The sequence below is a fragment of the Aethalodelphis obliquidens genome, unplaced genomic scaffold (genome assembly GCF_003676395.1).
Source record: "Aethalodelphis obliquidens isolate GAN/ISIS:26980383/991018 unplaced genomic scaffold, ASM367639v1 scaffold20, whole genome shotgun sequence".
NCBI classification, from domain to species: Eukaryota; Metazoa; Chordata; class Mammalia; order Artiodactyla; family Delphinidae; genus Aethalodelphis; species Aethalodelphis obliquidens.
In genome coordinates, this window is record NW_020837964.1 from 25,607,918 (window position 1) to 25,624,248 (window position 16,331).

General features: G+C 37.0%; 1 long non-coding RNA gene across 1 annotated transcript in view; it reads left to right on the forward strand.

Annotated features, from left to right (window-relative positions):
• The window catches only part of LOC113627248 (uncharacterized), a 21,202-nt gene extending 6,845 nt beyond the window's left edge, over window positions 1–14,357 (forward strand). The window contains exons 2-3 of the long non-coding RNA XR_003435485.1: window positions 8,773–8,948; window positions 10,323–14,357. This is a non-coding gene — a long non-coding RNA (uncharacterized LOC113627248). The remainder of the gene's footprint in view (window positions 1–8,772; window positions 8,949–10,322) is intronic.
• The last annotated feature ends 1,974 nt before the right edge of the window (window positions 14,358–16,331 follow it).

Below are 16,331 nucleotides of genomic sequence, written 5' to 3' on the forward strand. Positions count from 1 at the left end.
AAAAAAAAAAAAAAAAAAAAAGGTACAAAGAGGAGGTACAGCAAATAACTTTTAGCTGCAAGCAACTCATACTCGAGAGAGAAAAAGAAAATACAATTAATACGTGTTCGGCTGCAGCCCGCAGACCTGCAAGCCTTGTAGTTGCCCAACCCCGAGACTGAACAAAGAGCCCGAAGACAGTGACAGAGACATAAACGGTTTATGGACTGGGGGGCTCTTACATACCCGAAGGAAGGTCCCAGAGCTACACCCCACCGTGTGAGGCAGACTGCGAGCAGAACATGGCGTCAGCCTTCGTTACTCAAGGGAGGGGCCAGGGCAAGGAGGCTACCATTTATAGGGGGAATTGGCATCAGATGCGCTCAGTTACCAGGGATTAACTAGGCCCTATAATTAAGAGGATTGGATAGTCATGTGAGTGAAGCAGGGACTGGTCGAGCAGGGGACGTACAGAGAGCAAGAGAACAGCCACGTTGAACAGCCTGAGCATACAACAGGTAACACAAACAAAAGAGAAAAAGTCATTGTGCCTCATCACCTTCATTTCTATGCCTCAAAACAGAGTTTGCCAAATACCCCCATCTTAGATTTGCCCGGGAGTCTCTTGAGACATGTAATCCTCAGGCTCTAACGCAGGCCTCTTGAATTAGGGTCTCCAAGGTGGAAGATTACCATGTTTAACAAGATTCCAAGGTGATTCTCATATATGCTTAAGCAGAATTGTTGTATAGCTTCAAGAACTTTCTCTGCATTCTTTAGCTCCCTAATTAACTCTTCTCTTTATCACTGCATGAAGTCTCAGTGAAGAGGAGAATGTATTATCAGCTCCCTTTGAATTGATGCCTCGGTCTGTAGCTTCCTAAACTTACTCTCACCCCTTAGACACAGGTCTTTGATTCTATTCACTGTATTTAGGGATCACCCCCACTAGCAGACACACCTGATGCTGATCTCCAGACCCAATCAAGATCAGAAACCCATGCTTTTCACTTAATAGGATTCCTCCTGTCATATGTGGGATGAGCATTAAGGAAACAACTTGTATCAAGATTCTTAATAACACTGCTTTCCTATGTAAGTCTCTTCAAAGTAATACAGTTTGGATTCTGGAAATGTTCCACTGGCTGAAAAAATATCAGGAAAAAATAAAACTTCTAGACAAACATGAACTGTAAAACATAACAAAATAAAATCCTTAGAAGGGAATGCTTTCAGTTTTAGGCTTGAGGCAAAAACAAATGTATATCCAGTAAAGAGACAGGAATTCTGTCTTATCCTACCTTTAAGTCAACAACAAACTTGCAATTTTGGACGACCTCAGATGTGTTATTTTTTTTTTAAATAGACAATCACCATGTAACTAGACACTGAGGATACCAATTTAGAGACTTGGCAATTTATAGAAAAGTGAAATTATCAAGTGGATGGAATCTTAGATAATATTTTTTGAAAGAATTGACAAAAGACTTATGAATAATGGTAAATTTTCTCATAATCTGGTATCTTCCTGCCAAAGTGAATTTATATATTCTTTTAAGCCAATTTATTCTTAGAAGCAAAGTTCAATACAAATTGGGCTGAAATTTAATTTCCTTTTGTCCCAGGGATGGATTTGAGAAGTGACTTTTGTTTTCTTTGATTTCAGAATAGCTTTGAATGATTTCCTCTTTAAGGATTCAGAAATGGCTTTGCAGTCTTCTGTTTCTTTGTTAATCCCTGAAGACTTGTGAATTCTATGTTTCTTTTTTTTTTTCGCTGTACACGGGCCTCTGACTGTTGTGGCCTCTCCCTGTTGCGGAGCACAGGCTCCGGACGCGCAGGACCAGCGGCCATGGCTCACGGGCCCAGCCGCTCCGCAGCATGTGGGATCTTCCCGGACCGGGTCACGAACCCACGTCCCCTGCATCAGCAGGCAGACTCTCAACCACTGCGCCATCAGGGAAGCCCGAATTCTATTATTTTTAATCTCATTTTTTTTCTTGTCCACTTTTCTCTGTTGGACTTTATGCAAATCTTATCAAAAGTGGACCATCCTGCTTAAGAATAACACTCCTTTTTTTTTTTTTTTCCCCTACTTCTGTTTCAGCCCGTTTCTTGATCCAGTCACTTTTGGTCCAGAAGCTCAAGTTCATCTTGAAGAAAAGTTCTTTATTTCTCAGGAGATATGATTATATTATTTTTCTCTCTCCTCAAATGACCTGTTGAAATAGATTTCTGGGGACTAATTTATATTAGTTCCAAAGTATGACTCTGAGAGCACGAGCATTAATTGAAAGACTATTTTTATCACCTTATGCTCTCCTTTAAAAAATAAATGACATTTTTCCTAGATTTAATTCAACTTTCACTTTTGACTAGGATATTAAATGTCAGGAATTATACTTCTCTATGTATGTATGTTTAATAATTCTCTAACGAATGCAATTAACATCAAGAGAATCAGGTTATAATGCATTTCCTTTAATACCACAAAATTAAAGAGTCACTTTTAATGAGGTAGAAGGTGCCTGGAAGTACGTTAGCCTTAAGCAATGAGTAGCTCACAAATACACATACCTATAAAAAGCAGACGTTTTTTGAAGGCCATGAAAGCAAACCTTTAAATAATTTGGATTTACGGTATACGGCACAAATGCATCAAAGAATTATGACTGATATACAAACCTTTAGCTTCAACTAGAAAAAGTTATAACTGTTATGCTAACATTTGTCGAGTGATTACTAAGTGCCAAGCATGGTGCCCATTTGATTTAATAATTACAAAAACTTTATGTAGATATTATTATCCTTAATTTATGTAAACTGCCCAGAGTCACACATCTCATAAGTGGTCGAGCCAGAATTCAAATTCAAGTATTTTAATTCAAAAACTTCTATCTTTAGCCCCACATTATACTTCGATATATCACAAGGAAAAAAATTTTTTTCAATTAAACCAGTGTTCCTCACAGCTCTACCCGTCTCCAGAGCTGAACATGTTTGTCTGCAGGAAAGGATTCTGATGATGGCATCTATACCAGATCAAGGTTTGTCACATTCACACTTGGTTAGATAAAGAGTTCATTCTCACCAGGATTCTGCTTTGGAACAGTTTTTGCATTCTAAGATCCATTTTATCTGTAGAACTATGATGCTACTGCCTGCCCATCATCTTCTTTGGACTTCTCTTCCAAAAAAATCAATAAATTCAACAAATATTTATTCATGAATGATTGAAAAATGAACTCATGAAATAACCAATGACTACTCAAATGAAAATATCCAAAATGTATATACCCAAATCAAGGTAACTGGAGAAAAAATTCTGGGTAGGGTATAATCTTTTCTTCCTCAAAAAGTAAAACTACATTCTATCATTTCATAGCTCAAGAGCCCTTCTTTCTGCTCTCCTTATTCACACGCACATACATACCCACACACCTGTCCACACGCACGTGTCAACAGGTGCTCAATCTTAGGGGAAGTTCTATTCTATGAAGGGAACTGTGGCACACTATGTGCCACTGTAGGGCATGTTTCCAGTTTATATTTATGTATTTCTGGTGTGAGGAGTTCTAGCATCTACTTCCACCAAGAACACCACTATTAACCTCTGCCAGAGCAAGAGAGTAGTCATATTAGTAGAATTCTAGGATACAAAGCATTGAGATTTTCATTTCCTATTTTCTCCCCTGAAAGTGGTGGTATGTCAATTCTTTAAAGTCTCTTTGATATTTAAACATCTGATTTATCCTGATACATTTAAGAATTACAATAAAAGGTAAATTTTCTTAAGAATCCTAGAAAATCACAAATAGTCTGTGTACCATTTAACCACTGAAGACATTTGGAAACTTAGGTGCAACCAACCATGTTAATTTGCTTCATGTTTATTTGTGAGATTTTATTAAAATTATCTGATAGACGAAAGCCTAAATTTATCAACCTCAGGGATTAATCTGGTGCCATTGGAGAGAAGGAAAAAAATTAGCCACGAATTCCATTCATACTCCTGTACGCAGAATTCCTGTGGGAACACATTCTGCACATCCAAGTCAACCAAACTCACTTTGAGGTCAAGGACTACTTCAGGTGAGTTTCAGCAGAAAGAATTTTGCCATCTGTTTGATATATTATTCATTTTAAATATTCAGAGAATTGCAAATGCCAACAGAGGACATTAGGTTGAATGCAAGCCCTCCTATGCATATTCAAGCAGCTTTATATATCCTTCATGAGCCAAAACAAAGTGACTAAATGAGAAGGTACAGAGAATAGACCATGGTGAACAAAAGGATGCACGAAGTCTTCCATGTGAAATCTAAATAACATTAGGCCATGGCAAGATCTTCAAGGTCAGGTATAATAAAGAAATTTAATTTTGTACCAGGTGTACTATAATCGTCTAAAAAGTTTTTTTCTATATATGAGTTAAGCTATGACTTAAAATGTAATTTTTGTCAGGTCTTCAACTTGTAATGTGCCAAAGGATGCCTTAAATTTTTCAGTTTTAAGGCCTTCCAAGAGATTTTATATTTGGAAATATTTTCCGTCCTATATTATCCTCAATTCAATAACCTCAGATATCAGGTTAACAGAAGAATGAAGACTGGCCCAAGGATGCACTGCTATATATGTGTGTATATGTGTTTGTGTGTGTGCACGTATATTCATATGTGTATTTATATGCATATATATTTTATATGTTTTAGATTAATGTATGTGATTAATAGATAAAACCACAAATTCAATATAACTGGCAGAATAACTCTCTTAAAGACTGTCTTCATAAAATAGCCCGTTGTATATAAAATATGACAGTTGGATTGTATATTAATTAGCCACCTGTAAGGAGGATAATACATTTGTACGTACAAAGCTAAAGTGAACACTGGATCTTAAAAAAAACCAGCATCCTTAAGCAATGAAATACGTATCTTAGTTTGTTTCCCTACTTAACTATTTTGCTCTCTGATTTCCTCATGAAAATGTCCAAGTCTACAGTTTGTACTTTTTTCACAAAGGGGCAGTAATGCCTGTAAAATCATTCCAGGTCAAAGTAGACCACTTTTTCTCACTTTCCTTACCAAATATCAACTTTCTTCTTTCAACTGAAGTGGTTTTACCATATTTTATTTACTTCCTTATCCAAATATTATTTGTCTAGCAGTCTCAAACCTATGGACCCACAAGAAGTAAAAAAATAAAACTATGGACAGTGAAAATAGTTGTCTCAAATCCCATGCAGATGGACTTTGATGTATTCATGCAGAAGCTTATGACGCATCTCAAACATTCTTTGGGCCAGCTGTGAATAATGGCAACTAAGAGCACCAGGAAACTAGAAATATCCAGCATGCTGTGCTCCCTGAGAATAGAAGCAAATCCACCCTACTGAGCTATAAACCCAACAGGTGTTCCAAATTATGGAATTAGAATTCGTAACAATGTTGACCCCAGTCTGTGAACAACTGAAAGAATTTACTGAGGAATTGTGTGTTTGATGCTGCACTGTAATCTCAACCTCTGGAATAGTAAGCATTCATTAATTTATTTAGCAAATATTTATTGACCTCCAGTAACAAATAAAAGACTCTGTCTTAGGTATATAAGACTCTGTCTTACATTAGAATGCAGAAGAGTGTGCATTTGTGCATGCATAAATGTGTTCCTGTATATGTACATACATATTTACATATTACATGTACATCTATATATGTGTGCATGTATGTATACATATATTTGTGGGTCTGTTTGTTCTGTGATGTTAAATATTTCTTCTTCATATAGAATATAAAGAAGAGATAAACATCTGTCTCACAAAGAAAACACTGGTTTTTTTCTTTCCTTTCTGGTGTTTTGCTAATGCATTGAAATGATCAAAAAATCAGCAGCCAAACTCTTGTCTAATGTGAACCATTAGTATTACTTAAATTATTTCCTGAAGTTCCGTCTCCAGGATGATCAGTGATCTCTAGCTTGTTCCCTGCTTGCTTCTAGCTGGCAAGGTTTTTCATGATAATTGCCCTCTTGCCTTTTTAGCTTTCAGCAACTTTAGAATTTCTGCACTAATTTATCTCTGTTTGGGATGTAAATTGCATGATATCAGTAATAGCTATGATTATAGATCTGATAGTACTTTCAAATCCAGTCTCAGGATTTGGTCTGATCTAGCTGGATTTCTGGGTGTCCTGCACTGTCTGCTTGACAAGTAGCCTATGTCTAAGCTGTCCTGGATCATGTTCTCTGATAGATGTATTATTATTCCTACAAATTGAAATAGACTTACTTCTTTCTTGCCAGAGAGACTTATTTTGAAGTGTCATGGCTTCTACAAAGGACCCATGTGCTCAGGGAATGAGACCTTCTGTTTAAACAGGAAAAAATATAATGCTTGCTATAATTGTCTTCCATTATGACTTATCTGCATTTTTTTTTTAAATCATGGGTTCTTACACAGAATTTGAAGCTACAATTTCCTACCCAATGCCTGAATTTCCTCTGCTAATTCTCCAACCAAAGGTCATGCAGACTTCTGCTTGACCACCGTCTGTAATGGGGCAGCATTCTTTTCCTCGCAGGAGACAATCTGTTAGGCTATTTCCAAAGATGAAATCGTTAGATTGTAATTCTTTAATCAAATGAAAATGTGCCTTCCTTTTTGACTCAGGTTTTTCATTCTAGTTCCACACAAAATACATCCTACCCCTCCATTCCAGAATAAATCTTACTTCACTTGGTTAAGCACGACCTTCACTGAGAAACACCTATTGAATTGCACCCCAGTCCTCAGCAGGATAGGCAGACCCTCCTCAGAGATAGCTAACTGGGGAACAGGACCACAATTTAGCACTTACGTTACAATTTAGTAGAGAAGCCATTGGTACTCTGATACTTTGTATGTCTGTTAAAACTCAGAGAAACATATAAGAGGCCTGATACTTGGAACTCTGGTTATACTCATTATCTCCTTTGTCAGAATTTTCCCTTCAGCAAGTTCTTAAGTGAGCATAAGAAAAAAAATTTAAATAAATAAACAAGAACATCCATCATCTAGGTGGGCTATATCAGGTGCCCTAGTGAAGCCATCAGAGTTCTGTAGTCTTCATTTTTCACCTCGACTTCCTCAGTGTGTGAGTTCAATTACGTCAAGTGCTTCTTCCATGCAGTCAGGGAAGATGACCATTGGAAACTCCATGCTCACAGCCTGTGACCCCAGCAAATGCACTCTCTCTCCTATTGTCCAGATGTTACTACATTGCCTGAAAGGACCCTGATTAGCCCAGGCAAAGGACATGGAGCTACTGGACAGGCCCAACACAGCTGCATGGGATGGAGAGGGAAAATTCTCAAAAGGAAAGAAATCTGGGCAATCCACCTAGCTCCATTACAAAAGGGTGAAAAATTTTAGAATACATGAATAAACAAGCAAAGAATGTCACCTGTATCTCATACAGTCCTGAAATCTGGCTTTGGTAAACTAGTGGGAAAAGTGAAACTGCCTTTTTCTTTTTGGAAAGTTTGACAATGGACAGCAGCTCAACATCTGTAGAAATCCCATTGTCCTTTAGTCTCCTGACATAATACCAATCTCATTTCTCGCACCTGAAAGACTTTCCATTCAATAAAGTCAAGGAGAGAATAAAGAGTAAAGCGGTCAGTCTCAAATAATAAAGGAGCTGGAAGATCACAATTTAGCAAGCCTCTGGCATGACAAAAATCAAGACCAGACGAGTATGCAAGCAAGAATCTGGAGGTTAGTACAGGATTACACCAGAGGAGGTTTTAAAAAATTCCATGTATGGCATTAGGGCCATACATAACACATAGGTGTCCCTATTACATAGGGACAAAATTAGTTTCCACAGAAGGATTTCTAAATATTTTGTATTCTACCACAATATGTCTATCTTCCCCCATCCTAAACACTGGATTCTTTTAATCCATAAAAGGTGATTTGGGTTCATACACCACACTCTATTAAAGTACACAGAGCTAAGCCTAGGAGATAAGTGCCTTAGGTACCTGACCTGGTCTTTGCCATCAACAGTACTTCACTCAGCGATTGGCCCACAGTATTTGCTCAGAAAGCGTTAAAATAAGACTGAAAATCTTGGACTAGTTGACTTTGAAAATCCTGACCATTTCTTAGTATCTATAGTTCTATTTGTGCAATAGTAAATCAATCCATGAAATTTGTATCAGATCCTTTTTACTGTTTTGGTTTCTGCTTTGTTTTAGAAACAAAGCACATTTTCAGAGCTACAAATTGGTGAAATATATTCTAATGCCATGCTATGGCCATGTTTAATTTTTCAAAGAATTCCCATGACATTTCTTCCACGAAGCAATTCTATCTTTGTAGTAGATATTATTGTTGTGTTTTTCAGATGATGGAATGGGTTCACTGTTGGGCCTTAGGAAAACTCCTAAACTACTGAATTTCAGTGATTCAGTTGGAACTTACTTCACTCTCCTCTTCCAATTTCTGACTGGGAACAATGTTCAAATGCCTTCTCTGCGTATAATATAGGGAAAAAGATACTGTTGACAGAAAAAATACTTCCTGTCTAAAACCAGTGCCAAACAGGAACAATGACAAAAAGAATGCCTAATTATGTAAAGTTTACTGCTTCGTTTAAAAGCCTTTCTATTGTACAGGATCCTTTTAATTACTGCGGTGAACTGCTATCTCCTGTGATCTTTCACGTACACTGCCATCTGTTTTTAAAATATCTTATGATATTGAAATAACATTGCATGTAATTTGCTGTCTTTTATTCGGTCTACCAGGACAATGTGAAGGACCCCACACAGTGTGACTGCGAATCTCAGGGCTTTCTATGAAAGAAGGAAAACGAAGTCAACTACAAAAACCCAGTATGTTCTCAAACTTCATCTGGACTGCAGCATCCGGATCAATAAATTATAAAAAACAGTCCTACCACTAATTAGCTATATGACATTAGGTAAGTTAATGTATTGTGCTGATTTTCAGTCTTCTCACTTGTGTAAAGAACAGATAGGCTAGATGAAAACCAAAGGACTTGTGGCCTCCAGTATCGTGGAGCGTCGCCTAATCATCTCTAGGAGCTCTTGCTCTGCCTGCAAACACACACAATTAAATCAAAGCTTTGTCATAATCACAAAATAATATCTTTGCTCAATACTTAATTCCAGGCTTGGTTTTACAACATCCAGACTTTCTTTGGCTGCTGAAATAATACTGTAGCGGAAAAACATGAACAGAAGTAATCCTAATGCATTGCACAAAAAAATACTCATGTGTGTTATTATGTTAGTATGTTATTATACATGTTTATGTTATTTGGCATATGGAGCATAGGGAATCATTAACTCAACAACAATGGAAACTCAAAACTCAACTATATTGAGTCCATAAGGTGAAGGAAGTTGGGCAAATCCAAGCTTACGTCTTATTAGAGCTTACAGCTTTGCCTTGCACATAGTAGATGATATATAAATATTTACATAGAATTTCTTTAGAATTTTATGATTTCATGATAATAATTATTTGAGTGGAAGAGGTAAGTTAATACATAACAAAACAGTGCAGTCTGCTCAGTACCTGATACATAGCAAAACTGAACTTTTAATTAATTAATCTATTTATTTGAAGAAAGAAAACTTGTCAAAATATTTTTCTAAAAGGCCTAAGTTTTTATTTCCATCTGAGATTATATTATGAACATTTAAAGGAAATAATTGAAAAATACGCAAAAGATATATAGGTAAGAATGATCAACCCAAGGATTAATAATAGCAAAATATTTGATACAGGTTGTTAAAAATTGGGTTGATTATGGTAATCATGGGGCATCTATAGGATGCATTCTTAAAAGGGTAATAATATACATAATAGTTAAGTAAAGGAAAACGTAGAATAGAAATTGTGTAATTATTGCCTGACACTGATTTAAATTTATTTCTAGAAATATGACATAATTTGTTAAGATAAATACATTAATGTTTTATGTATAGTAAAATATTTGGTTATTTTATCATATAAATATATTTATTGCATTTAACAAAATTAATTTAATTAATATATTATATATAATAAATAATATATAATAAAATGAAACACTATGTGACAAACTAAAATTCTTTAATATTAACAGCTATCTCAGGTTCTAGAACCATGGGAAGATTTTATTTTTCATAAGCATTATAAATTTTCCCTGCATAAATATTAAAAAAAGATTTTTTTCCCCTATTCTTTTTTTTTTACATACTTTTGTTTTAATTTTAGTACTACTACTCATTATTTGTGGGGCTTAAACAACTCAAGTTTTCTCCTGTTTCTTCTCCATAAAATGCAGGAGATGCTCAACTGAAAATTGCTTGGACCAATGATCTAATCAAAGATGTGAACCAGCCAAATGCAGCAGGCTCATCACCCAACCGTTATACAATTCTTGTGGAAACACAGCCTGAAACACCGTATTAATTCCAGAAGAATGTTTGAGCTGCACAGGTAAACCATCCATTCATTATAAGGCCCTTTAATGCAGAAAGAACAAACTTAAATGTCAACAAAAAATGGAAAGCATTGCAAGGAATGCCGAAGATTGAAGCAAGCCCTAAAGCAAAAGAGAGGCCACAGAATTGATGAGGAGTGTGGACGGCTGGAAAGTGCACCTTCCTGGTGTCCAAATGGTACAGACCCACGTAGCTTCCATGACCTGTTGCCAAGTGGAAATGTGGGCTCTGCACTGACAAATCATTGACAAGAAATCCAGAATTTTTGTAGTTTCTCAGTGCTGACCACCAACTATGTTGGTAACTTTTGTCTTTGCTGTTATTTTTAACACCCTGATGGCCATTATTTTGTGTTCAATAATGTAAGACTAGTAACACCAGAAACATGGGAGGGGATGAGAAAGAGGATGTTTACTAGATATGGAAGCACAGAATCCTAAAGACTTGTTTTGACCAAAACAGGTACCTCCAACTGAGGGACAGTCACTCTCAGGGAACATCACAGGGAAGGAGTGAGTAGAATAATAACCCTGACATCACTGCCCTTTCTCCCTCCATCCCCTGGACCTCCAGCCAGAACTCCCCATTAGCCAAGCCCAAAGATAAGCCAGAGATGGAGGGGGCCCATTGATGTGGTCACACAGGTCAGCCCGCTGGGCAGAGAGCAAAGTGAGTAAGAGAATCCTCATGTAGAGAGGATATGCAGGCCAAGAGAGGATATTTGGCACAAATCCTAAATTACTATTCATAAGGTATTAAAGCCAGAGTTTATCTCAAGAGTGCTCTGTACCTTTCAGTTAGCCCACATTTTTTCATTCCATCCAGGACATTTGTAACCAAATACAATCATCTGCCGAAGTGTAACCAAAGATAAACTAATGTATGACTTTGTAGCACCACAATCTAACAGGCTGTTAAACAGCATGATCGAATTAGAGGTCCTGAAAATGGCATAACTAATGGCACTGTCTTGGAAAAAAAAAAAATAGTGCTAATGCAGAGGTTCATGAAATGTGTATGAACCGTATAACATATTCATGCCCTATTACTGAGAATTTCAAAGTGTCTCACTGCTCGAGATAATAGGCCTCGATTCAATTCAGTCTGATGTGGCATGAATTTCATGCGCTAATTAGTAAAGCATTTCTTAATGATTAAGGGGGAAAAATCAGATAACGTTTGATTGGAAACACAACTGTCAGAGATAAAACATAGCTACAACTAAGGTTAGAAGGAATGCCATACATTTTGAATTCAGGTGTCTTAATTATGACAATTAATGATTGTATTCTCTCTATAAATGAATTCAACCAACATGGTAAGCATATGGTAATTAAAGTGCTTTTGTAGTGCAAGAAATTTAAACAAATGACATCAATAATAATCGTGTCCTTTCTTGCATTTTAAGTTTAGTTTCCTATCAAATCTGTTTTCTCCGTCAGTCATTTATGAGTTTTATATACTGTTAGTACTATAATAACAAGTATACTTCCAGGAGTTGATATCTGTTAACATTGGATTTCTGGCAAGAATGTAAATTATTTCCCATTCATTGAAGTTATAGATAGTGAATCCTGCTTTCTATCAGTGCTATGGAAGTTTGTTAAAAATAGCGTCGGATTATCAGACTACAGTGCCTAGAGTTAATAAAAAATAGACCATTGACCCAGTAGATATAGGTTAATATGGATAGCATTACATAAGGATAACTACATAAAATTTGATAGGTCATTTAAATTCTGAATACTCTGAGTGTAATCTAATCACAGGAGATGGTTTTAAAGGCTCACATTGTTATTGAAAGCTTTTTCACGCTGACACATTATTGATCCAGACTTCATCACCTCTTGCCTGGCCTGCTGCAATAACTGCCCTGCCTCCATGACCTCACAACTCCATTCCTACACACAGTTACCTAAGACTTTTTCCTCACTTCAGTAGATACTAAAGAGCCTCCATGATAAGACGCCAACCTCTTTTCCAGCCTCATCTTCCACTTTTCTTCTGTTCGTGCCTTACTCTTCTGGTCAATTCACTTGGTCATCTGTAAGTCTTTCACTCTTCTGCCACCTTGGAAGTCCCTTCCTCCTCCACCTGATTTGCCCCCATCCTCTGGAAAGATGGTTGCAGACCTTCAGAAAGACCGTTCAGAAATATCTCTCTGGAATCGAGATATCTCTGATTTGAGTAGCACAGTAAACATATTCACACTTTGCTTCCACACAAGACTATGATACTTGAGTATAGGTGTCCTTTTCTCTCCTCAATGCTTGGAACATGTTTTGACATAAAATAGATGTTCAAACAATATCCTCAGCAGTAAGATGGGTCAATCAATTGCCTATAACTTGATAAAACAAGAAAAGCACCTTTAAGGAATTGTATTATTCACTAGTCAAGAATACATGCTGAGGTTTATTCGTTTATATTTAGAACAGTATGAAACTCATTGCATATTGCTCCCATGTGTTGTTGGACAACCATCAACTACTAATCCACTAAGAAGAGAAGAGAATTAATTGCTATGGGAGGGGGAGGGGAGAGCAGGTGACAAGGTGATGATGATAAAGAGATTATGCCCCCAAGCCCCAAAACAAATTTATCTGTAAAAACAAAGAAAAAGTCTCGCTCACAAACAGTCTGTCTGAAACAAGAAAAACGGAAAGACTAAAATTTTATTTGTTTGCTCTTTTGCAAAGAGATCCATTCTTGATTCTGGGTGGCCCAAAAACAGTCATAGAGAAATAGAAGCTGGTCAAAGGAATGGAGAGACTGTTCCAAAGCCGAAGAGAAAGGATGCTGTGACCCTATTTCCTGATGCAGAGCTAAAATTTAAGTAACCACATAATCAAATGAACATATCCCTCAGTTCAAAGTGTAAATTCATTCATTCTTCAACAGAACTTTTGTTGATTATCTAAAACCCTGAGTTGAAGAAAGTGTTTCTCTCCTGAAAATGTATCAGGCAAATAACCAATCAGGGTGGATCCCAATGTACAGTGAGAGCCAAAGTTCCAGTATATTCTATGTGTGAAAAATGGACTCACGTAGATATTCAAGTAGCCATAAGGGGTAGAACTGCAATTTCTCCATTTTCTTTCTATTCCACAGTAAATGTTATCTATTATTAGAATGTTTTCATATGCAAACCACACTAGTCTGTTACTTCAGTCAGGCTGGCCTAAGCCACTACTAAATCCATAATTCCTAAGTCTTGACGTTCAGTAACTATACTTGTTTTTAGCATGTTTCACGTGCCTTTACCATAATCTTGTACGAGAGAATAGTATTTCTAACTCGATTTCGGAAAACCAGTATAGTGTGCACAAACAGTAACTTACAGAATAGCCCACTTACTCACTTTCAATACAAAGTCTACAGAGAGTCAATACTGATCACTATCCTTATATGGCATGATGATTCTCACTGGGAGAGCAGTAATGGAGACAGGGGGTAGTTGCGATTTATCTTTCAACTGTTCCAGTAAAATACCTGTTTATTTAAATCTACTTCTTTCTTGTCATTCTGTCTGAATGCAGTACAATTTAACCATAGTAGCAATAAGTTCCGGATTTTTGCCACAAAAATTTCATTTTATACTATATTATTCATTAAATGAATAACTTTAAGGTGACAGACATTTCTTCTATTTGTAAGACTTTTCATAAAGCTCAATCTACAAAGCAGAAATGGGCCATCAGATGCACGTTGGAATATATGGCTACTGTTACCGTTACATAACTTTAATACAATGGAAGACATGTCTGTGAGCACGCAGAACCCAGAACCTTTTAGCAAAGATGCTTCCAATTCAGAAGCAAAAACAAATGCTGATTTGTACCGTGTAGCATTGAGGCCAGAGCTAATGCAGCTCAAAAGCCATCCGTGTTGTATAGGGAAGCAAGGATACGCATTTCTTCAGGCATTTGTGACAAGACTGCCAGTATCCTGACCTCATATGCATGAATCCTATCAAACTGATCACTGAATACATTTTTTTTCTTAATAGTAGAAAAATTCATAAACCACAGAATTCTAAAAATTAAGATGCATCGGTCTGGTGTCTTTTTCTGAAAATAAAAAATAAAAAGAAACAGGAGGAGAGACAAAACCAAAGTCCTAAAACAAAGACACAAAAAAGTGTTGTTTTCTTTCTTTCCTACGAAGCAGCTTCTATCTATTGAGGTTGCTTTGCAAAGAGAAAAGTATGAGTTAGGGGCCAATAAATTGTGTGTTTTCCCAACTCAGTTCCTCTGCCTTTGCAGTAGGAATATCCCCTGATAGCTAAAGCCTTCTAGAGGCCATAATTCTTGTTTTTCCACCCCTACACACTTTTACATAAAACAAGAAAGACTGCCACTGCATGCACTTCGGAACAGTCAAAACATAGTCCTGGGGAAGTTATTCTGTAGTTTTCTAACTTTCCCTTATCTCTCCTCTGCCGAATCACAAAGTACACATGTTCGGAATTATCGATCTATCGCAACATCTATCTGAGGCAATGTGGGTGGAAGAGGTCGGTGTTGCCTTGCATGTTTCACTTTGTGATCATTAGTGACACCATCTTCCTCACTTTCATTTGCTTCCATAATGCAATTGAAATCTTGTGCCCTTTCTTGCCTGAAAAATAACTTTAAGAAATGCTTTGGGAAGATTGGTTCAAGATGGCAGAGTAGAAGAACGTGCACTCACACCCTCCTGTGAGAGCACCAGAATCACAACTAACTGCTGAACAATCATCGACAGGAAGACATTGGAACTCACCAAATACGATACCCCACATCCAAAGACAAAGGAGAAGCCACGGTGAGATGATAGGAGGAGCACAATCACAGTAAAGTCAAATCCTATGACCACTGGGTGCGTGACTCACAAATTGGAGAAAATTATACCACAAAAGTCCACCCACTGGAGTGAAGGTTCTGAGCCCCACATCAGGCTTCCCAACCTGGGATCCAAAAATGGGAGGAGGAATTCCCAGAGAATCTGGGACAACATTAAAGACACCAACATTTGCATTATAGGGGTCCCAGAAGGAGAAGAGAGAGAGAAAGGACCCAAGAAAATATCTGAAGAGATTAAAGTCAAAACTTCCCTAACATGGGAAAAGAAATAGCCACCCAAGTTCAGGAAGAGCAGAGACTCCCAGGCAGGATAAACCCAAGGAGAAACACGCCGAGACACATAGTAATCAAACTGACAAAAATTAAAGACAAAGAAAAATTATTAAAAGCAACAAGGGAAAAATGACAAATAACATACAAGGGAACTCCCATAAGGTTAACAGCTGATTTCTCAGCACAAACTCTACAAGCCAGAAGGGAGTGGCTGAATATATTTAAAGTGATGAAAAGGAATAAGATAAAACCAAGATTACTCTACCTGGCAAGGATCTCATTCAGATTCAACAGAGAAATCAAAAGCTTTACAGACAAGCAAAAGCTAAGAGAATTCAGGACCACCAAACCAGCTCTACAACAAATCCTAAAGGAACTTCTCTAAGTGGGAAACATAAGAGAAGAAAAGGGCTTACAAAAACAAGCCCAAAACAATTAAGAAAATGGTCATAGGAACATACATATCAATAATTACCTTAAATGTGAATAGATTAAATGCTCCAAACAAAAGACACAGGCTTGCTGAATGGATAAAAAAACAAGACCCATATATATGCTGTCTACAAGAGACCCACTTCAGACCTAGGGACACATACAGACTGAAAGTGAGGGGATGGAAAAAGATATTCCATGCAAATGGAAATCAAAAGAAAGCTGGAGTAGCAATACTCATATCAGATAAAATAGACTTCAAAATAATGTTACAATAAGGGCTTCCCTGGTGGCGCAGTG